We start from the raw sequence: 24,405 nt of genomic DNA, 5'->3' as shown, positions 1-24,405 counted from the left end.
ATCTACCCAATGTAAGGAGGCCACATTCCCAGATCCATATTCAACAAATATTCAGCAATTGCCCAGCAGCACCAGAACAACTTCTGAGGTTCCACTTCCTTTGCCAAGAAGGTCACTATGGTCCTGCACTGCACAGCCACTCTCATTGATTCACTTACTCAGATTAAGATGAGGAAAATCCTCATTGGCTTGAATATAAACAAAGTACAAACCCAAAACTCTGTCTTAAAACTAATTGCAGTGTTATGCTGAGTGTAGTAGTCTGTAGCAGCTATTACAGGGAAGCGGGGATGGCAAGAAAAATACAGCACTGACCCTGTATCTCCCATATTAGAGAGGTCAGCTCTGGGTGGCCCACCTGACCTTCAAACGCCCAGACATGCCAAGCCACCAATAGCTGACAGACAGGGTAAGTTTGGTAACTTGTCACCTGCACAAATAAGAACAATTCTTGACTCAGCAGTTCCAAATGACATAACATACCTTGACAGGGAAACTTGATAGCAAAGCAGCTTTAAATGGAAAGTTATTTCTGGTGGCCTGATCCTTTGCCTCAGGCACGTGGGGTGTGATGTCTTGTGTCTCAGAGGCTTTGTGGCTGGGATGCTCAACAAACCTGAGCGAGTATTATTATCCAGTCACTGAATCACATTTGGCTACTGACAGTACAGAAAGATGGTCCAAGTCCAGTGGGGAACTTCAGGATCAAAGACAGAATCTCCTCAGAGGTAATTGATCTTCTTTTGCCAACAAAACAGTACTTAATGATAATGAATATCTCTATTTTTAAGAGCAAGAAAAAGCTCTGTAAAGAATGTGGTACTCAAACACTCAAAGTGACAAATTTGAGATTCTTTCTAATGCCTGTGAAATCAGCAAGGTCTGATGATTTTTCCTGGTTGAAAATATACATTCTGATACCTACAAGTAGCTTCACAAACACCATTAAATTCAAGTAGTGTCCCTCTCTTTCCTGTGTCTGCACAGGAATAAGAAGTTTGGTACCAGTATAACTTATTCTTTGTTTTGTGATCTAAAATTCTGGACACTTACATACAACTGAAATGTTATTGTCTTGGTTGTCCAATACCATGGAAATATCTTCTGTTAGTCTCTTGTTATCAATTAAAAATTTTTAAGCATAAAAAACGTTTCCAATTTTACTCATTTTTTACTCTTTAAGAATGTGGCTATCATTTCAGTTTTTAATGAAATAAACATGAAAAGAAAGAAAACCAACAATGGAATAAGTATTTCATTCCTTCTGGTATTTTGCTCTGAAAAACTAATAAGAAGCTCTGGAAAATGCTATAGTGTCTCACCTCACTGAATAGTAATTTACAATGCAAATATATGTAATTTTCCTTAAACATAGCAGACTTGGGGAAAAAAAAATAAGGTATGCAGTCAATCCTGCTCTGTAAACACATGAAGAAAACTGCTCCTGAATCTTTAACTCCAATCTCCTTTTCCTTTGACAAATCTATTTTCGCTGAGATGATATCACATTGTTTGCTATAATGACTGTCCTGGCAGTCTTATGTGGGAACTGTAACAGTGTAAACATTAATATAACTCTTAAAATAGATCTTAAAAAGCAGAAAATAATTGATTCCTTTAAACAAACCTTTCAGTCTCAGTTCAAAAGGAATAGTCTCATATTGTCTCTCATATTTTAAGCCATAGGTGAGGAATAGCTATATTGGTAATTGAAGGTCTCAGTATCTGTCCCAGCAAAAAGTCAGCCTCAGGCTCCTTCCTGTATTTGCTGAGAAGTGCTAGAAGGAAGGATGGAGGAGGAGAGGAGGGGTTGTAGGGTTCATGTTTGTGCTTGTCTGCTATCACAAGAAAGAAACATGGCTGTAGGATTTACCTGTGAAATGTTTTCTTACCAGACTCCTTTCCCTGCCCATGGAGCCCAGCATTCCTCCTCTGTAGCCGTCTGCGTGCAAGAAATTGGAAAGCATTTCAGCAAAAATATTGCAGCCTGTGAAATGTTTCTCAGTGGTCGGATTAATTTTTCCCTCTCACCTTTGACCCACTGGTAGTGCTAGCATATTTCTTGACCATGGCATCTTTCACACTTTCAGGATTTACAGTTATGCAAAACATGGTATTGGCACACTGAGTAATAACCCAATAAAGTGTCTCTCTGTTATTTTCAAACCTAAGGCAGATACTTCCAGTGGCCTTTATGCCACTCAGATGATGTGGCTTCATCTCCATTAGGGCTTCATGTTGGAACAACAGTGTGAGCTTATAGGGAAGTCCTGAATATCCTCATTTCCCACATCTCAGAACTTACAAAGCAGTTCTGGGGGTGGGAACTGGATGTCTTTTGGTGGAAACTTAATGGGAATCTCCCATCCAGGGTGCATCACATGCACTGTAATCACAAATGCACACAGGCAAATGAACCAAGATGTTTCAAACTCTTCAAACAGCTTCAAGCTGCATGCTTCATAACCATGTTCAATCCAGGAGACCAGACTATATCTAACCAGATAATATCCATGAGCCATGGGCTGTGGGGGATTAGGGGGCTCAGCACTACCTCTTTTGGTCTACTAATCCATCCCTTTAGTGCAAAATTAGGTACGTGCGTAGACATACCCTGGGTCTTAGAGGTAAATTCCTCTCTTCCTAGAGGAGTCATCACTTATATATATTTATATATATACAAAAATAAAATACTGATTGTAAGAACAGGGACTATCAGCAAAATTGAAACGAAGTCTTTTTCTACTTCCTAAAAATGCTGTAATTTTATCCATGAAAATTCAGTGCTCACAAAATGTGATTTTCCATCAGACTGTTTGTTTTTTGATCATTTTTCCAGGGGGGCTGATTGAAGCTGAGTGGGTGGCAATTGAGTAACCTGCCAAGGTCACACATTGAGACATTGCTTTTCCCGAGACTGCAGCCCAGCATCTTGCTGACTAGCAGTCCTGTGTAATAGAAGCAGTCTCTACCTGTTAGAAATTACTAGAAATGGTCATATAACTACCAACCACTGAGGAAAAAATGTAACAACATTGAATAACCTCTCCACATCAATGGATCTAGTTTTCAGGTGAATACTACACAAAGGCAAAAACAATTCTTTCAGGTAGGCTACTGGGTAGTGTTTTCTTCTGTGGTGATCACAGGCAGGCTATTCTGCTGGCCAATTGAACATGTCCAACACACTTTTAGGATGCAGTCTAAAATACTCTGTAAATATACTAATAAGTATTTAGGATTAAAAACATAGTCCTGTGCTCTTCTTAGTTCTGAATTACCTTGGTCAAGATGAATGTTAAAGTTGTCCTATGTACATTACAATGTTTAGAAGAGCAATTGTCTTTTATCTGTGTTTCTTGTCGTGGAATTATTTCCTAATGATGCCTCATCTCCCGCTGCTCAGATATATTGTTTTGCTCCATATGAAGTCAATATGTGAAGAAAATGACACTTTTTGCTATTCAGACCAGAATAACTGAAGTGCTTTTCTTTTTAGCCTGAATTTCTGGAAATATTTCATGCCACTTGAGTCTTCTTTGTGCTAAGAATCATCAACTGAAAGGATTAAAAAAAGGGTTAGTGAAGCATGTAAACATGTTAAGAGAAAATAATTATGAAATGCTTGATTATGTCACTCAGTGGCAGCGTAAGCATACTTTGGAGGCAAATATCAGCCTAAGGCTCCAAAATCAGGGGTGATATAGAGAAAATAAAATTACCTCTCAAAAGTAGAAGAACAACATGAAAATAAAAAGAACTTAAAATGGTTTATAATAACGAAATAGCTTAGATTAAAATAAATGTTGACAGAAAAAGCTTTCTCTTTATTAAAAATCTTGGTTCAAGTATAGGATAAAGTGTCCACTTAAAGGGTTTAGATATTAATATTGTTTTTACCTACATGATCTAATTTTTATTTTCCTGACTAATTAAAAACAATATTTTCAAATGCAAATATGCAAGTAGCCAATATATCTCTGAAATTACCAAAATACAGTGTTAGGGCTCCAAATTCAGTTAAAGATCTTTCACAATGCTGGCTATAAAACACCCGTTTGCCTGATATTCAAATCATTGCACTGTGAAGTCATACTCTGGTGGATTGACCCTGACTGGATGCCTGGTGCTCACCCAAAGCCACTCTGACTGCCTTCCATAGATGGACAGGAGGGAGAAAATAAGAGAAAAATCTCATGGGTTGAGATAAGGGCAGGAAGAGATCACTCACCAATTATCACAATGGACAGAACTGGGGAAAATTAATTTGATTTATTACCAATCAAGTCAGAGTAGGATAATGAGAAATAAAACCAAATCTTACACAGTCTTTCCATCACCCCTTTCTTATTCACAGACTTCACTCCTGACTTCTCTACCTCCTCCCAGCAGTGGTGCAGGGGGAATTGGGGTGCAGGGAGTGGGGGCTGCAGTCCATTCATCACATGTTGTCTCTGCTGCTCCTTCCTCCTCAGCAAAGAGCTCCTCACACTCCTCCTCTGCTCCAGCCTGGGGTCCCTCCCATAGGAGACTGCCACCTCCACAAACTTCTCCCACCTAAGTCCTTCCCAGAGGCTGCAGACCTTCACTGACTGCTCCAGTGTGGATTCTTCAGGAAGAGGCTGCTCCAGTGTGGTTTCTTCCACAGGCTAACAACTCCTGCCAGGAGCCTGCTCCACTGTGGGCTTTCCATGGGGACACAGCTTCCTTCAGACATCCACTTGCTCCAGCATGGCATCCTCCAGGAGCTGCAGGTGGATCTCTGCTCCACCATGATCCTCCATGGGCTGCAGGGGCACAGCTGCCTCACCATGGTCTGCACCACAACCTCCAGGGGAATCTCAGCTCCAGTGCCTGGAGCACCTCCTGCCCCTCTTTATTCATAATCCTGATGTCTGCAGGGCTGTTTCTCTCACATGTTCTCACTCCTCTCTCCAGCTTCTGCTGCTACTTCTCCCCTGTTTCTCAAGTCTGCTATCCCAGAGATGCTGCCACTATCACTGATGGCTTTTTTGATCGATGATGTTTCTGTCTCAGAGCCAGCTGGCATTGGCTCTGTAGGATATGGGGGAAGCTTCTGGCAGCTTCACCCAGAAGCCACCCCTGTAACCACCCACTACCAAACCCTTGCCATGCAAACCTAGCAGACACATGAAAAGCATTCACAAAGAAACAGGTTGTGCCTGACTGGTTCTGAACATCTGCCTGATAAGTAATTCCTTACTAATACCGACCATTTCTCAGTGTTCTTATTTTAAATCCAGCTCACCAAGAAATATTTTCTCAGAACAAGCATTTAAAGTAACATCTCTCATGTTCCAAAATGAAAACTAAATATTTCTTGTTACTCCAAATGATCTCCAGCAATTGCTGTAAATTAAAATACACCACATCTTTGAAATAGACGATTCAATGTGAGTTATTATGTAAAGACTGATTTTCAATCATTCCTGAATTTTGCTTTACATGTTCTTAAGGAGAATTCTTCTGCATAGAGCAATTTTCACAATTCAAGACACACTTTGGAAATGATATTTTCCTCCATAGATCAATCAGAATTTAGAAGAATCTAATAATACAGGCTGGAAAAACCTATGTGAGTTTCGGACCAGCCTCACCTAAGGGGTCTTTCAGACTGCACAGAGAAGTGTTCCTAAACAGATGTGAATGTGTGCAGCTTTATCAAACTCAGCTAAAGCTAGTTAATCATCTGGAAAAATACATAACAAGAGATCCTTTTTCCATCACCATCCTTTCCCTCTTGGGCTGCCTATCAGCACAGGAACTGCAGAGATCTCTCTAGCTCCACAATCAAGGGAAGGATCGATACAGCTGCTTTGCCAGGAAATCTTTGCACCTGCTGAGAAGAGCCATGCATCCCCCTCGTCATTCACATCAGTGCTTCAGCTGCTGGAGGTCTGGGGTGTTTTCAACTCATAGCAAATACGTTGCTGTATTCAGAACTGCTTTGTGTGGACAAAGAAAAGACTCAGATGCCTCAGAGAAAAGCAAAAAGTGAGGAGGCCAAGGATTTTAGTTGCGGTTTGGGAATTTTTTGCTAGTCCAAGAAACATCCATGCCTGTCCAAAAACACCCATCCAGAAAACATCCTGCCTAGTGCACTGTGTGCTTTGCTGCAGCCAGGTATCTAAATCTCTAACAGGATGCTTTACCGTGTTACTAGAGCCTTGTTTCCTCCCGTTAAATAGATAAATGAAAAACCAATCCTATTAAGGAAGTACAGATAATTTATTCATTACTACATCTAATAAATTTTAAAAGTCCATGCAGAGAGCTAGCAATGAGAATGTCACCTCCTAAAAATATTTCAGTGGAGCAAAAGTAGCCTGTTGTGTGTGGATGCAATAATTTCTCCTAACTAAGAAGGTTAAAACAGACAATGAGAAGAAGAAGAAGTCTGTTTTAAGTCACTTTTTTCACAGGAGAGCTGTGATATAGGTCTTGCATCATGCTTAAAGAACTAGTAGCCTTATGAATATGGGGAAAATTAGATCATTTACCAAGAACCTAGTTATTAGGTACAGCCTAATGGGATGCTCAGAAGATCTGAAAGTGCGTTCTTGTTAATGCAATAGATAATGTTCAGAAAGAGTTTAAGTGAACAAAGTTGCTTGAAAAAGACATATTCAGGTTCTGAAACCTTTCTAGAGCTTTGTTCATTCAAAGACAATAGCTGGCAGGCTGCCTGAGGAAGAGAATGTGATAAAGAGAAAACTATTATATCTGGCACTTCTTTTGCAGGAAACTGTAACTCCTATGTCTCATTTTTCTGCTCTGCTTGATAATGTAATAATTCTCATGAAAGGAATGCACAGAAATATAATGAAAAATGATACAATTGTGCAGTGAAAGATAAAGCAATTTGAAACTTCGTGGTTACAAAGTACAGCACGGAGCTTTAGCTGTGTGCCTGTCCATTGAAGTCAATACAACTCATTAACGTCCAAGTGTTCACACTACCTTGAAAATTGAGTTGAGTTCAGTTATAGTCTTAGTCTCTGCCTACCTGGACGTATCTACAGGTAGTTATTTCAGGCCCTGTGCATGCATGGAGCAAGTATCACAGAACTGCACCTAAATTTTCCTTCTAATCACAGCCAAAGCCTATTCAAAGGGGCAGGGTGTGTGTTTTTGTGTGCTTTTGAAATTCCAGCGTTAACAGTTCAACTCCTCTTTCCACTACCACAATAAATTTCTGCTACATCTGCTTCTCTTTTAAAAATATGAAATGCGAATATGTACAAATGTTTCTAAATAATAAAAAAATACGATCTGCAACTGCCATTGGACTATTATAATCGATGCTGTTGTTATCAATTAATCCATCAATCCATCAACTACAGACAAACTGCCAGTTTGCTTGTAAGCATTCCTGGAAAATAATTAATTCAAAACTTAATGGAAATTGTATGACTTTCACCAGCAGGGTTTCTTTCTATGTTTGTTTTAATTCAGTGCAGTAACCAACTTTAAATAAACTTTGGACATCTCCCATTAGATAAGTACATTGAGAATTTGATCTACCTGATTTATTAAAAGAAGCACTGATCAATCTTTTTCTTATGTGGTATTAGCAAGTAGCATTTAAATCTGGAAAATATAATCAAATGCCAGGATATCTCTATCTCAAATCACAGAAGCATTTGGAAACACTTGAAAGCCTTTGTACTAATGAGGACAGAGTGCTCTTTGCAGGCAAGGTGTGATCACTACTGGGGTACTCAGCCTCCTGCGTGCTCCACAGTGGGATGTGCTGCTCAGGCTCCTCCTGTGGATAAATGAAATTCTCCCACTGGGTTGCGGGGCTGTGCAATGAGCAATGTACTGCAGAGTCAGAGAGAAAAAGAAGGAGATCTGAGTGCTGCAGAGCACTCATGCCTCAATGGAGCACAAGACCTAAGTTCAAGTGTCAAAGATTGATTTCATTTAGACACATCCTCCTAGCACTCAGAATACAGAGCAGCCTCAGGGCTAGGCCCTTCAAGACAAGTGCTATCTGCCACTGCACCCAAACATTGCTCTTCAGGGATAAACCGAGTCTCTGTATTTTTGTGACATTATAGCTACCAGATTAATTTTAAACTAATCTCAAAAGTTCTGAAATACTAAGAGGAAAAGATCAAAGTAATTTAAAGTTATTTATGAACCCACAAATAATAGTTTCTTGTACAGATAGATGACACTTGGGACCTGAGTTTAAAAAGATCAAATCAGCATCACAAATATATGACCCCAAGGAGCAACAATTCAAGGACTTCTCCTTGAGGGACTGATTCAATGCTATAAGTAGCTTCGGATCACTGGTCTTTAAAAACAGTTATTTTATGTGGCCCTGACTAATAACACTTCAGCTAGGCTGAGGCCAGTTTATCCGATTACCATCTGATATGCTGGCAAAAATTATGCTTACTAGAGCAATCAAATAAAGAAATACATTTCTCTATGAACATCTGTTATTTTAGGATCAAAAAATATCAGTCATGAGGAGAGGCAAGGATAATGCAATGTAGAGTCGTAAATCAAAATCTTGGAACATTAAAGTTACATTAGTAATTGTGTTAGCAGTAGAATAAGTTATAATTTGGAAGCACTTCACAACCGTCAGTAGAAAAGACAGAGAGAGATCATTGCAACAGAAACAGCAGCCTGACCCGGGACAGCACATCCATCAGCATCAGATGGACAAGTAAATAAGACAACTGGGAAATGGACAGATACACAGACCTTTTAGGGCTTAAGGTTAAAGGGATTTTCTCTTTTGTAGAATTAGAGGTTTAAAAATTAAACCTCATTGGTTCAAGGGAAGGGTAAATATATTGTATATTAATGACTAGGAACTACCAAAAAATTCTCGTTGAATAAGCAGCTCTGAGTCAAAAAATGAGAAAGAGTGTGGAATCCAACTTCCTGCAAAACAGTGGAATCATCTTTATAAATTATAATTCACAGTTTCATTATAAGTATAATGAAATGTGAGCTTGCAGATCAAACAAACTCATCATTAAAAGACATGAATCAAAGAAGCATTAAAGCAAAGATATATTTTATAATCAGATGCAGATATTGAAATTGATATTGGGCTAATAAATTGTTCTCCCTAATACAGAATATTTTAGATATAAAGATGTTATCATAGGCTGCCAAAAATGAAGTTTTAAAAAACTGATAAAGAAATTCCCTAAATAGCTGAAATCTTCCACACTTTTCTTCTATGGTTTTAGGCTTTACTTCAAAACCTGTACAGTGTTTAGAACAGAATAAGGAGAAGACATTTAGGAGAAGATGCTTATTTTGAAGATAGGTTTCAAAAAATCACGAAGTGGTAGAGGTTGAAAGGGATCTCCTGAGATTGTCTAGTCCATCCCCACCTGCTCGAGAAGAGTCTGCTAAACCAGGACTGTGCCTTGCTAGGTTTTGAATATCTCTACAGAGGGAGATGGCACTGAGCACTACTGAGCAGATTCCAGCTCCCTTATCTTAATTCCCTCCCAACAGGTATCAGTACACATTGATAAGATCACCCCTAGGCCTCTTTTCTCCAGGTTTCCTCTTAAATTCAGCAGAATAAAATATTACTTTTAAATTCAAGAGGATATTGGGTAAATATCACATAAATTTCCAGAGTTAAAATACTTGGAAATTGTGCTCTCACTGCTCTAGAAATTTACTACAACTGGAATTGCCAGAGTTTGTCTCATCTCAGATTTTACAGTGCATTTTGAGAAATCTTTCAGAGACTCTCTGCTCTTGGCTCTTTAATTGTAGTAAATTGCTAATGAAAAGCTGTGAGCATAGTTAACTTCAAAAAGGTTGGTTTCATTTGCCGAAGGGAGGATCCCAAATAGTATCTCTTTTTAGTGCTGTGTCTGTCAGCAGAGAAACATTTTACCTTGAAATCCTTACACAGATCTAAATACATAAGGTTATACATAAATGAACTTGTAAGCTAATATAACAGAGGAGCCATAGCTTGGTATTTAACTATATTCCCACCAATAATATTAAATATTAATAATTAGAAGGTAAAAATAGATGCTGTCCTGTATAATTTGAAGCTGCAATTTACCTTTTGTTCTGTAGGTCATAGGCTGAGAGTTGTACCACATCTAAACTCTTAACATTTATGTCCTGAAATATGTATTTATTTATATAAATATAAAACATATATATTTATGTCCTGATTGGAAAGTGACATGTGCAACTAATTTCAAGCTTTGCAGGTGTCTTGGATCCCTGTGGCCATTTCCCTGAGCTAAGCCAGCTCCTAGTTCACAGGAGAACTGAAGGAGGTGAGGCTGTCCACAGGCACACAGCCACTCTCCAGAGGGTCCTGTATCCCTAGGATCCCCCTTGCAGCTGGCTCAAAGTATAGCCAAGTGTCCTCTACTTCAAAATGTTGTGTGAGGATGATGTCCGAAAAGGTGACAAAAAACCCCTGAACCCTTATGTAATTTTGGAGGTGCCTTGGACACCAACAGAAGACACCCATTCGGGGCTCTTTGAACAAGTAGTAGCTCATTATCTCTTGGAATTAGTCTTGATTTGAAAATCGGCAAACTCCAGGAAAAAAAGAAGTATAGTAGCCTTCTTCAGTGATCAGAAAGCAATTGATATTCTGCAGATCTCAGTGCTGTGTATGTTCTGTGCTTTCACAAGAAAGAAAAAGAAGTGAACATCCTGATGAAAATATAAAGCAGTCTGTGTTTTATTGCCAGGCATGTTGGAAATACCCTTTGGTTGGAGAGTTTACCTGGCAGTTTATTCAGCTCCTTTCCTGGCAGGAAGAAGGGATTGATGATATTTTGATGTGGCCGAAAAGGATTAAGAGGAGTTTCACCTACCTGAGTGCTCAAAATGAGATAATAGAAATTCTGGCATTTAAATCTGTGAGCATATTGGTTGGTTTTGTTTTTTACAGCATTATTAGGTGTTCCTTATAATTTTAAAATCAATGTTTTACTTCCATGAAGTGAACAGTGGCAATAAGGTCCTTTCAACTAAATACTTAATAGTAGTTTGATTTCTTTAATATCAAACTTCATATTCTCCACCTAACTGGATTCACAGTTCAAAAGTAGCTATCAGAGCATTTGAGTAAAGTGTTCTTGGTTGAGCTAGAAGTGACAATTATAATGAAGATAAAACTGCCAAAGCTAGTAATTCTCAGAAGCAAAGAAGATATATTTTGGGTAGTATTAAAGACTTAGGAACACTGAATACATTCTTCTGTATACCCATGTTTGTGTAGGCAGCAAACATGATATTTATTAGTATTATATTAAAATAGTGTATGGTCACTTAGTACATTAATGATAATATCTACTCAATGTGAAGATAGTTTGCATTAATTGCATTTATGCCAGGGAGGCTTATTCAGGGAATAGAAATCTCATTAATTAAATGTGAAGATGGTACCAACCTCAGAGCTTTTCTTACTTTTAGAGAAGAAAGCAAAAATGACATGAGAATGAAGAAGTATTAATATATTCAGTAAATGAAAACTTAGGATTTTTACTAGAGAAAATCCAGCTAATAGGTCTGCTCGAAAATTGTGATATTCAATATGCGAGAAACATGAAAAGCAGAGGAAACAGAGGGCATCAAATGATATGTTAATTTGTAACATAATACAGCAAGAAAATAGATGAAGACTGTGCACAAAGCCTGCAGTAAGCTGGTGATGGTCTCATGCTACACTACTCTGTCAGAGCAGAAGTTCTGCCTTTATTTTAGAGGCCTTCTTTAAATGGATAAAGTAAAAAAACCTAAAATGAATTCAGAAACAGCTGTGAGGAAAGACAGTCACAACAGGAGCTGCTGGAAGGCGTCGCTATGCTCTCTCCACCAGGCGGGTAGGGAGGCAGGCTCTGCAGTGCTGTGTCAGGTCATGGCTCAGCACAGTAAAGCCACGCCTGGTCACTGTAACCCGTGTGAGTCTGTGCAGGTGGCTTTTTAAGGGCTACAGACAGCTGCATATGGAAAATACACCTTTGGGTTCTTGCACACTATTAATTCCTTTTCCAGTTCCATGCACAGCTAGTAGTTTCCCCAAGCTGGACAGCTGCATGTGGCACTTGGTATGGAGAGGGCAGCACCTCCCACTAGTGAGAGTTAAGGAAGGCATCAAAGACTGTGTGAGATTTCTCTGCTTGGCCCAGAGGTCTGGGATGCCTTGCTACAAACTGCTCAACCTAGTGAGACCAGCTCTCATCTGATGGGGGGCACTGCTCCTGCTCTGATTTGCAAGAACTAGGATGGGGTTGAGGTAGAATCTGATGTTTTCTGTCCTGGTAACTCCTCAACAACCCTCTGAGCACTGGGAAGCACTGAGCTCTCTAAGGAAGGAGAAGGTATTTTCAAATGTGAATCTGAGAAAAAAGAAAAGTAATAAATATGAAAATGAAAATGTATGTTGGGAAATCAAAACTGGGACCTACATGTGACTAAAACCCAGTCTGAGATTTCAAAACAATCTGGAGAGATCAGATGTAACAGTGAAAGTGTTGCCATTTTGAAATTATATATTTGAATGCTGCTGATAATCTTTGATGCCAACATTGAATGTCAGTACCTGGTGTTTGTAAAATGAACATCCTGCATCATCACTATTACCATTATTGTTGGTATTGGTATAGTAAGATTCTGATTGAACGTGATTGTTAAACAGACATGGGATAGTGAGCCCAAAGTCCAATCTTAGAACTCAAAGTACTTAGGTATGTTACTCAACATATGGCATTTGCCCAGTAATAAAAGCTAAGAAAAAAAGGAGTGGGGGGCACTTGTAATTACATTTGTCTTCCAGAGAAAGATAGGTCCTGGTGGAGAGAAATATTTCTAAAAGTATAGTTTTGATTTCTTTAAATAATTAAAAAATTATATGAAATAACTAATGGTAATTTTTTAAAGTTCTAGAAGGAACAACACAGTAAACCATGTAAATAAAGACTCTGCACATTATAAGACATGCTTGTTTTTAATGAGGAATATTCAAAGTTGCCTGTCTAATATGTTTTAAACTGTGCAATTGATTTTTGCATAAATTTCTAAATAAACAGGAAATTCAAGAGACGTGGATGTGTGTTACAACAGATTTATTCTGTACAACTTTTCAAAAGTATAGTCCCTATAATCTGTTGGAAGAAAATGTGGATTGTTTCTCTACTAGGCTGCCCCTTGGTAACCATGGAAACTGCAGACTTGCCTAGGACATAAAAGAGAACTATATTGCATTGGACACATTTATTTGTTTAGATTCGAAGTTTTACAGCAATGAAAGTCGTATAACATTGTGAGCCGGTTCTCTGTCTGTGACCTCCACACTGCAGCAATACTCCTTGGAAATAAGGAACTCTGTAAATCTCTGGTGATCTGGTGCAACAACAGCTGTTATGGCTGTCAGCTCTGTGCTCCTGAGAAGCAGAAAATCAACACAGATCAATAAATCAGACTTCTAAGGAAATACTGGAAAATGATGGCTTCATCTCTGTTCCATCCTTGCAGTGAAGAGAGATGCAGCGAACACAGGGGCTGCCCCAGCAGCATCTCATCCCTGCAGAAATGCACAGGAGAAGCCCTCAAGCCCTCATCTCCTCTTTATGAAAATGCTATGTCTCACTCAAAAATTATTAGCTCATGAAGGTGGCCCTCATCCCTTATGTCTGGAGACAAGAGTCACATCCGTGCCACGGGTGCTGCCATCACACAGGATGACTCTGCTCTGCTCCAAGGTAAAGATGATAGGAACTGCATGGGAGTGAGGAACTGGCCAGCTGGAGCTCAACGTGCTGAGAAGGCTGTTACTAAAGAAAGAGAGAAAAGTTTAAAAGGAATTTTAATTCAAATTTGTCTGAGAATTGTTCATTGCAATGTTCAGTGATGAGGCAGTTCCATAAATGTTTTTTTTCCAAATGACATAAAAGAAAGAAGAGATACTACTTTGATTGATATAATTTTGTCCAGAGTCATTTGGAAAAACTACTTTAAAGAAGATTTATTTAAAATTTTGGGTTAACTGTTTATATATGTAAACCTTACAATTAGATTAATAGCTAATTGTTAACATTCACCCCCAAAACATAAATGCATTAAGGTTTATTGAAATGAATTGAGGATTAAGTAATGGAATAAAAATTTAAGATTCATTTTAATTTCACTTCTACGGTTTTTGAAGACTCTCTGAAGAGAGAGTCAAAAACTTCAAAACCTGCTGCCATGCAAGATTTTATTTAATATGTGCCCTATCCATTACAGATCAAACCAAAAATATTCTGCATTGGAGACACTGCTGGCTTTCCTTGAAGCTTCCCTACTGCCTTGGGCAGCATGTGGCCAGTTGACCTGTGCAGACAACAGCATTTGCAGCTGCATGGCCAAACAAAACAACAAAAAGCAACAAAACAAAAATCCCCTCCAAAGAAACAAACAAATGAACAAACAGACAACAACAACAACAACAAATTTTGTGTTAGGAGTTGAAGTAAAATTCTTTAGCCTGAAATTCTTGTCATTAAAGAATTGCTGTAGTTGATTTCAAAATTAGAAACATTATACAAAACATAATGGCTAAGATTTTTAAAGTATCTATTTTTTTTTAAATCTGAAAATATTAAATAAATACTGTTTGTAGCATGAGCAGTTTTGGTTACTCTTTGTATAACTGTACACAATTATTAGTTGTGTACTTCAAACAAATGTTTTGCTGAGATCTGTTGAGCAGTTTGTAAAATCATAAAAATCTTTACACAGAGCACAGATTCTAAGGAATTATTTCCAAAGCAGACTTGTTTCCTGGTGGTTTCCTTGGTGGTTTGTTGATTTTGGGGTTTTTTTGGGGGTTTGTTTTCTTTTTGTTTGTTTGTTTGTTGTGTATTATAGGGGGGTTCATTAAATATAACAAGCATTAATTTGGAAAATAAAATGCTATCCTTTTTCTTCAGCAAAGTTACTTTGTTTACTTTTAAATTCCAGCTTTTCAGAATAAAATGTTCCAAAATGGTGCAGGGAACACCTGTTCACATAGTGTTGTGGCTTCATTTTCCCTTTCAGCCATTTTAATGGTTTCTTATATTTCTCATATTTTATGTGGAAAGATATTTCATAGCATTAATTTTTAAATAAATGTGTAAACAGAGAAGCAATATTGGTGAAGGCAGTTTATTCATGCCTTGAAGAGTTTTGACCTAATCTTTAAAATCTTATTCCAGCAGTTCTTTCTTAGCTTTAATGTGAGTACAGTTTGAATATGATTTTGGGCAAGGGTCCAAGGAGGAGGAAAGAAAAGGTGAGCTTTCTGCTATTATGGAGTGTAAGAATGAAAATTAATAAAATTATCTGGAAAGCTGCCAATACTGTGAGAGATATATTTATTAATCTTGCATAAATTTTAAAGAAAACAAAATAAATACAAAATAAATAACAAGATTGTGAAAGAACGGACTCATATGAAATCTCAACATGTAAAATAAACTAAAACTGTATTTAAATTTCAGATATGACAGATAAATAAAATCTTTCATCACATTGGACAAACAAAATTCTTTTGTTATTTACAGTCTTTCAGGTAATTTGAGAAAAAAAGTAACTGCATATTCTAAAGAGCTAGGACAAAAGAGAAATATTGTGTGAAGATTGTAGAAAGTAATTAAGTGCCAACTCCCTTGGCAATTAGCAATATGAAAACTCTGTAAACATGCTCTTAGGATTATGGGATTATTATAATTTACTAGCTCAATGCATTCCTTTGTCTTTACATGCAGGAAAAGAATTTGACAAGGTTGAGTGGTCAGTTTTTAATCAAGTAAACATTTTTAAAGTGTTTCAAGGATACAGAAGTGGAAAATGAGTTTTAAAAAGCGGTGGCCTTGACAAGTTTTCCAAAGAAATTTATTTCCAAAGAGAAGGTAAAAGATTTCCAAAATTCACCTTTTTTTTTTGGAGAGGTGTATTTAATTCCATTTCCCACACCCAATGGTGTCCTACAAAGCAATCACAGCAAAAATAGAACATTTTGTTAGGATGTCTACAAGTGCCATTTCCATTGTAAAATCTATTACTTTGCGGATGTATGCCATATAAGGGAATTTAATTGTGATATGTAAGCCGAAAACGCAATAAAAGTACCCAAAGTTTGGGCTGTACTTGTCCGAGGACAGGAGCACAGAGGTGACAGAGCCCTAAAGAGCTGCACACCAGCAAGCCCCAGCTGGCCAGAGAGTGCAGTCCTGGCTGGGCTGAGCTGCAGGATGGCATCTTAGCTGATTCCCACCTTTGTTCAGAGGGGAACTTAGGGAATTGTTGATAGTAGGAGGGAAAGCGGGCAAAATCCTAATTGGGTCATCAATCCTGTTCTCATCAGGAGTTAGGGAGGGAAGAAATATTGAATTACATTTTCTGCTGCTTCTCATGACAGTGAGAGCAGGGGATGTACAGCTTAGGGGATGGAGGTGTTTAAGGAAAGGGGTGTTTGAGGAAATCCTCTAGAGCAGATTAAGTGATTCATGTGGGAACAAGGACTCCTACCTCCACAGGTGGCAAGCATTATATACTGACAAGATTGTATAAAGGGTTGGAATAGAAGATAGTATCTGGCCCATTTATTTTCACTATGGGCTTTACTCTTCTTTATTTGTTAGTTTTTTCAAGGAAATTTATGCTAGCAAGTATTTAATAGAGTTTTATTTTTAAAACCTCATTAAGTTCTATCATATTGGCAGAGAAAAAGAATAGTTAGTTCTATTATTACGTATTTATTGTTCTCTTATTTAAACTTTTGCGGAACTTGTTGCAGATTAAAATAATTTATTTTCACTGAATTGGAAGATGAAGTAGTGTGTGATTCCTCTGAGGTTTGGGATTGCTGTTGGCTTGTACATGTCATTCTCTTTGTGAGTGAATGAGAGCATCACATTGTGTTGCTCATAAATATGCCATTATGATATACAGTAGACTTTAAGTCTCTCATTGCAGCAACATATCCACGTATTCTTCTTAATCATAAACGGAAATTAAACTTGTTCAACTCATCTCTTAGCATAATAGGGGCATCCTCCCCTATAATTGCAGAAAAGGTTTCAAAGCGTCTCCTCTGCTTAGAAGACTTTATTAGGTTCTTCAAGGTGTATGAAATTGAATAAAGGTTATATCAAGCAATTTGTCACTCTCAGCAAGCCAGAATAGCAGGAAAAATAGATTTATTCAGGGTATTTTTCCAGACAACGTATTTACAGCCTCCACATTTCCTTGAGATAAAGCTAAGCCAATTCCTAAAGCTTTTTCTTTCTTTTTAAATGATTTACAGCAAAGTCCTCCTGCATATTTTTATATTTTCTCTCTTGATTTCTATGTCTCCATCTCTTCTTAATATTGAAAAATCGTTCCCAGGTGGGTGCTCTTTCCTCTGAGAACATCTCTGGGATTTTTTGCGTCACTTCAGAGGACACAGGTGCTATTTTTGGGGCATCACATCAAACTGGTTTTGTCTTGCATTTGCCTTTTATCTCTTATTTCAGCACAGTCGTATTACCAGGACTGTAGGTATAGGTTTTTTTCTTTCTAGGAAGAGTGGTTTGGTGAGTTTTTTCCTCATGCCACATTTCTGTGCAGCTGTGTGTGCTCCGTGATGGGAGGAGCTGTGGAAGTCTGTGAGTGCACAGTGTAGTGCCTTGAGTACAAAACGAGGTCAGATGCCACCCTAGACTCTGGTGCCAGGGGCTGCAGGCAGACCTGGCTTGGAATCATCTCCACAGAGCTGTGGAGGTGATTCAGGCACGGTGGTTATAAAAGCCAAAGGACAGGGAGTAAGGAGAGAGAGAACCACACCTGCTGCTGCTGCTACTTCCTTCATCTAAGGCCTTGCTATTTTTCTCTCTGCACTAAATTAGGGTATTTGGTTGCAAGTGACTTTCAAAAGACAACAGAAAAAAATAATGCATATTACTTTGTAAATAATCTTGTAGAACTTGTAACTCTGCTTTTTGCCTGTCAGAATTCTGGAGGAACTTTAAGTCAAGATTATTCTTCTTGTACATACAGATACAGAGGTAATATAAACACCATTCCTCTAAGATTTGCTTTATAGTATAAACACTGATGCAATATACAGTAGAAATTAAATACTGAATATATTTATGGCAAACCAGTAACACAGCTAAGACTACTCAAAGAAATGGCTGTTACAGAATTTCCCTTTCTCAGTAGGACAGGCTGGTATTACTCTATAATTTCACTGTAAACCTAAGGAACAGTCTTGCTGGCTGGTAGCTGAAGGTCTAGAAAATTTAAGGTTCTGGGTGATGTGTGTATTTATTTCCATATTCACAGCTGTAGCACTATAAAGTTCACATGTACACCAGGATAAATGAACAGCCAAAGTTGTCAGTTTTTTTGCAGCAGAAAGATGTAAAACTGAGGGTGAGTGCAGTTAAATATGGAGGACCCATTAAGTGATGGAGTCTTAGTAAAGTACTGATATTTACATCAGTAAGTATGTATTTATGTATGTATGTATGTATGTATGTAGTATGTAAGTGCCATCAGGTGGCTAAGAAAGAATAGAAAGATGGTCTGGCCTTCAGACAAGTCCTTCTCCAGGATTTTCTTAGAGAATTCCAAATCCAGGGCACACACATGACCAGAAAAACCACCTATATCCGTGCTCTTAAGCCTTAAGGACAAGAACACACTTAGATGTTCAGCTGGATCAGGACTGAAATAGTTGTGACATTTTCAGTCTGATCCATCTCACTGGAATCTGAATGAATGTTATCTCCATCCATCAAGACCACTTGGGTGTCTACCAACATGGCTATACCAGGGAATAAAGCACATTATGCTCAATAAACTGAAAAGTAGCAGGAAAGTTCTTCTTCATCTCAGAACTTGACAGGTCCACTGAAGCTCACAAGAGCAATAGAGCAACTTTAATTTTGTGAACGCTTTATATTTTGAATCATATGAACCATAAAAAATCTTTCTGAAATCTGTCTTAATTCTAAAATATTATTCATAGGTTTTCTTCTTGTCTGGAAATGTTGACTGAAAAGGCTGGGCATTGTAGCCTCACAGTGCATGTGGAGAATAGCAGCACCACTCTGTTACAAGACAAGCACTGCCCATTGTCCTGCATATAATCCTACTGAAACACTCTGCAAACTTGATGACAAGAAGATTGTGTTTTGGATGTATTCCTCCAGCTCTCTTCTGGGAAAATGAAATGGTTAATAAAATCTTTTAATCTTATATTGGCTCAAGGCAAGGAAAAAAAAGATATTTGCATACATGTATGTATCTGATAAGAATTATACCTCTATTCATAAGTTCTCCCACTCACTGCACTTCCAAATCAAAGATTAAACCCCTTACAGTTAAATTTATATTTAATATACTCACATATTACCAATTTACATACCAGTCACAGTATCACAATCCTGATTTTGGGAGCTCTGAATGTGCTACAAGATTCTTATTGAAGTGAACAGTAATTGAGAACCTCAGCATAATAAAAGATCAGGCTGAATAGAGGGTGCAGTATAATGTAACTCCTCTATACTAATTTCTTGGTTGTTCTGGTAATAGATAGCTTTTTCTCTTCATTTCTTATTATTTACTTACTGGATCCACTTTTGTCTCCCTAGATTGTGAACAAAATTCATTGCTGACACAGATGGGTACATCTCCTCTTATTGATGTTGTGCTTATCTGCCCCAGCAAATCATTGACCTCGACCTCAAAAACAGTCAGTGATTCAATTCCATGAATAGGCTGCATTATTTTGCCCCATAACAGGTGAATAGTGAACTGAGAAACACCTGCATTATTTTTATGACTTGTTTATCTTCCTGCTGAACTATTGAAAGAGGCTCCTAAAGGACCAGGTAGGAAGGGTGACCTTGGTGTGGGGCAGGCCACCAAGAGCAGCCAGCTACAGGCTTGGCACAGTCCCAAGCTGGGTGACAGGGGCTCACTGAAAAAAGCAGATGTAAACTGAAAGGACAGAGTTTCCCCACGGCCCTGGCAAACACTGTTGGGCCTCTGTCACTGCGGGAGGATGTGTTGTGGCCAGGCACAGACCCAGTTCTATCAGATACAGCTACATTAATTGCAAAATTCCTGATCATACAGGATGAGACTGAAGGAGAATGCCTGGGTGTCCTCCATCAGTCAAGGACAAGAAGGTGGTTCTCTTTTCCTTATTTCGGCCATGCCAAGAGAAGTTTGACTACTGAGACAGACCTCAGAAACTCAGACAAGGACATGGAACAGCAAAAAATGTCTAACAATAGAAAAAAGACTCCTCTCTACAGGAGAATTAATTGTTTTGCTCCCAATATTCCTCCTGGCACTGCTCGCAAACTCATGCTATTCAATGGCCTGCTCTCATTTTTAAATAGTAGGATTATAGCTTGTTTTAAACCACTTGGAATAATACCTCTTCTCTCTATTTCTTGCTGACATTGAAAAGATAACTTTTGTCTAGTAATGTGTTGACACATTTGAAGAATCTATTTTTAAAAAATAAAATTCATATTACAAGTTTTACATAACCTTTCTCTTCATGTAAATTTAAGAGATGGATTAAAGTGTTTTCAATTCACTATTGCTTTAAAGTTGTTGATTTGATAATGTCAGATAGTATTTAAATCCTCTTCCCTATTCAGTCAGTGTCAGTCCTCCTTTAAGCAGCCCAATGGCATCCTTTGCTTTATCTGGAATAATTGTGAAGGGACTGTAAACGCAAAAAATGTCCCTGAAAAAACCCTCTTTTTAAAAATTGTTTCTTCATTTACTAAGCAAAATATTATTTCTGTTTGGTCTGTCATTCTACAAGTTTCTAATAATCATTCAATGTGATCTCATCTTTTCTGATCCTCAAGATTTTGATTCAGTCATGATTTCTGCACTCTGAGAATATGATTTAACTTAGGTTAGAGAAATTTCAGGCTAACCAGTTGGTTTACATGAACCATTTCTTTTGCAATCAAACAGCAGTAGTTCCAGATGACATGGCTTGGTATACTTGGTGTACTTGGTATGATTGATCACACTGAGATCTCCTATCCCAAATTATGTCACCTTGTCTTTGAACAGAGAGATTAATTAAAGGACCTTTTCAAGTAATGTCTCAGGCTTTTCCCAGTAGCTTGAGGGGTCCAAAACAGTAGGTTCTCATAATAATTGTTTTTCACTAGTATAATATCCTTAAACCCATTTATGGACTAAGTTTTATTTAGAATATCTTAAAATGTACTTGGAAAACAAACAGGTTTCTGGAGTTTTGCCAGGCTTTGTATCAAATCCTCCCTTGAAGTCTCCTTGGTTAGACCATTTCTCAGCAACAGTGAAGACATCTTTGAATCAACTTAATAATTGCTGTTAGTGAAAGCATAGAGGAGGAAAGAAGGATGATCAAAGTTATGGAGAAGCTTCTACAGAGAGAACAACACCGACAAAGACTCTAGCTCTTGGAAAAAGTTTCGCCAAGTTAAAATACAATTAAGTTCTTTCAAATGAGTGGCAAAGCTGAGAAAAACAGAGAAAAAATATTTGCTGCATTTTTGAATAAAATTGAAGTGGAATCAGGTCATTATTGCAAGAGAGAAGTGCTTGTTCACACAGCAATGGTAGAGCTGTGAAACTCCTCTGGTGCAAGAAAGAGTGGAACACAACTTGCAGAGGATTACACTGAATAAAGAAAAAGGGTGAGACAAACGCACAGAAGAAAAAGTTACACAGGACTATTAAATAAAAACAGCAATAAAATACGTCAAACCTTTGGCTCAGGAAGCCTCTAATCCATTATTTTTGGATGTGAGAAGAATGTATACAGGAGGTATCACTATTTGCTTGTCCTCTTTTTTGCTTTTTCCTAGGAATTCACCATTAGTCATTGCCAGGGACAAGAAACTGGGCCAGAGGAATACTTAGTCTTACTCAGGAGAACTTCTTTTGTTACTCCTTTCCAAGTTTCACATTGCTTTAGAAAGTTTGCTATTTCTAGAATTTTCTTCTCATTTCTTAGAGGAATGATATATAGAATTTTCTTTATAAAAAGTTACAAAAGTAGCATATATTCTGTTAGAGATTGTAAATAACCCTTAGCAGTTGGTTTTGTATATAAAATCAGAGACAGCTCCTGAGTAGTTTTAGGCTTTAACATCAATAACTTGCAAATTTAATTTCCTTTTACAGAAAATGTTTCGTATGCCTAAGGGGTTTTCTAATGGTTTCTGTCATCATATGCTGTTTCCTTCCAGTATTAGTGACTTCTCAATACACTGTTTTGCATCAGTATTCCTGTGAACCCCTTACACATTTTATCTTTTGTCCTAGTTTTCACTTTTCTTCAGCTCTGCTTATCAGCTGACTGTCAAAGCCTGTTTTATGACATCTTTCAGAAGATCTTCTCTTCTTTCTCTTCTTTCTCTTCTTCTTATGATTTATTTGAAAGCAATGTCCTCTAGTTTTTTTGCAAGTGAATCTCAATCCTGGGGAAGATTAGCTTCTTACATGTGATATCACTTCCACTGCAATGTGATCTAAGCACACTAAAACAGCAGGATCTTTACCACTTACAAATCCAGAAATTAGTACGGAATAAATGTATACCGTGACTAAATTAAACATTCTTATTCCTCTAGTAGGAACAATTGATCCAATTATGAAAATAAAAATGTTAAATGCTTCACTATTTATATATTTTTATTTCCTGGCTTTTTCTAATAAAATGATTCACAGCTGAAGTCTTTCTACAGACATAATTTTTCCAGGGTATTGCAGTAATTCAAAGAAACACCTAATATAATACTTACACTTTCTTTTTAATTTGGAGTGTACTATATTTTTGCTAATAACTGACAAACGTCCCTATTAATAAGACCAATTATATATTTTTCTTAAACATACTGCTTTTAAAAACACACATTTGACAAGTGTTTCTTTTCTTTTTTCTAAAGCAATAAATATCCACCAAAAAGTCTCTTCCACATCCCTTGAAAAATGGTGAAATAATTTAAGTAAGGATATTTTAATGTTTCCAGTGTTTTCTTCCCTTTAATATTGCTAAGAAGAATATTGCTTAGAAGCCACTCCTTTAAAAGAAGGAGATACATTCAATTTATCAAAGAGCCTGGAAAGCCTTTGGATGTTCAACATGATTAGCCCTTATTGGCAAAAGGTTTGGGGATTTTTGTGTGTATGTACATAAGGAGTATGCATGAATATGGTTTGACTGTACCATAAGAATATTAATTTCTCACTTTCTTCCAATCCCTGCCTCTTCTGCAGCCTCTTCAAGTTAAAAAAATATAGGAAAAGAAAATAAGAAAACATTTAAAATAACTCTAAATGGATGAAGATTGATGAGCTATAACTTTCTAGCCATTGCACCTGGATGTGTGAGCTGTTTCTTTTGCATTACAGAACAGGTAAATTTCCTACCTATGGTATCAACTGTATTAGGGACAAAGTACCTCCAAATTGTGCTGGGTGCTTGTTCTGTCTTTCTCTACTCTCATACTGGAGGTCACGCTGGTTCTTTCTTTTTAGCCTATCTTTTCTCTGTTTTAACACACAGAGACCTGTTTAAACTACTATAAGGATGTATGAAGTTAGTATGCAACTGGTAGTGTTTGACAGTCACTCAAAACCTTTAAGGCTTTGGGAAGAGCAAACATCATTATTGCAGCACTGGCATGCCATCCTTAAATCAAAACTACTACAGGTTTCTCCATAGCTTTACTTTAATTTTGGTTCAAGTGTTTGACACGACATGACATTTATCACGCCTATCTCTCTCAGTCTAGACATGGGGTGTTTAATATAAGCTGGTTGTCTCAGTCCTGTTTGCAGGAGATATCTCCTTAGTGTGATTCATCCCAACTGTGCTACATATTATCTTGAAAGACTGTGAATTTCTTCTGTCATTTCTCTGCCCTTTGAAACACAGAAATATCTGCAGAAACTGCAGGTAAGTGACAAAACAAGGCTTTGTCCTGCCCCGCTCTAGTGACCCTGACCAGAAGACTGTCACACATGGAGCAGTTTGAGGTGCACAGAGCAGGTACCCTGAGCACACCCACAGCTTTCAGACCTGTGCTGGGCTGCCAAATTCCTGGGCTGGGGAGGAACTCCTCCAGTTTATCATGGCAGAGCATCCTCCAGGCTTTTACCAGTAATTATGGCTTTGCCTTGATCTAAATGTCAGCAAGGAGTTCTCAGGTGAACATCATCTGACTGTAGAAATGATAGAGCTGTTTACTCTTGAATGACAATATCAATACAAGAAGGCAAAAACTGCTTCTACTGCAGCATAAAGAACAGAGAACACACAGATCCAATTAACAAATATTATTTTTCAGACTGTAGTTGCATATGTACACCAAAGCC

This window comes from Sturnus vulgaris, chromosome 2 (genome assembly GCF_052056855.1).
Source record: "Sturnus vulgaris isolate bStuVul1 chromosome 2, bStuVul1.hap1, whole genome shotgun sequence".
Lineage (NCBI taxonomy): Eukaryota > Metazoa > Chordata > Aves > Passeriformes > Sturnidae > Sturnus > Sturnus vulgaris.
This window is presented reverse-complemented; position numbering follows the sequence as displayed.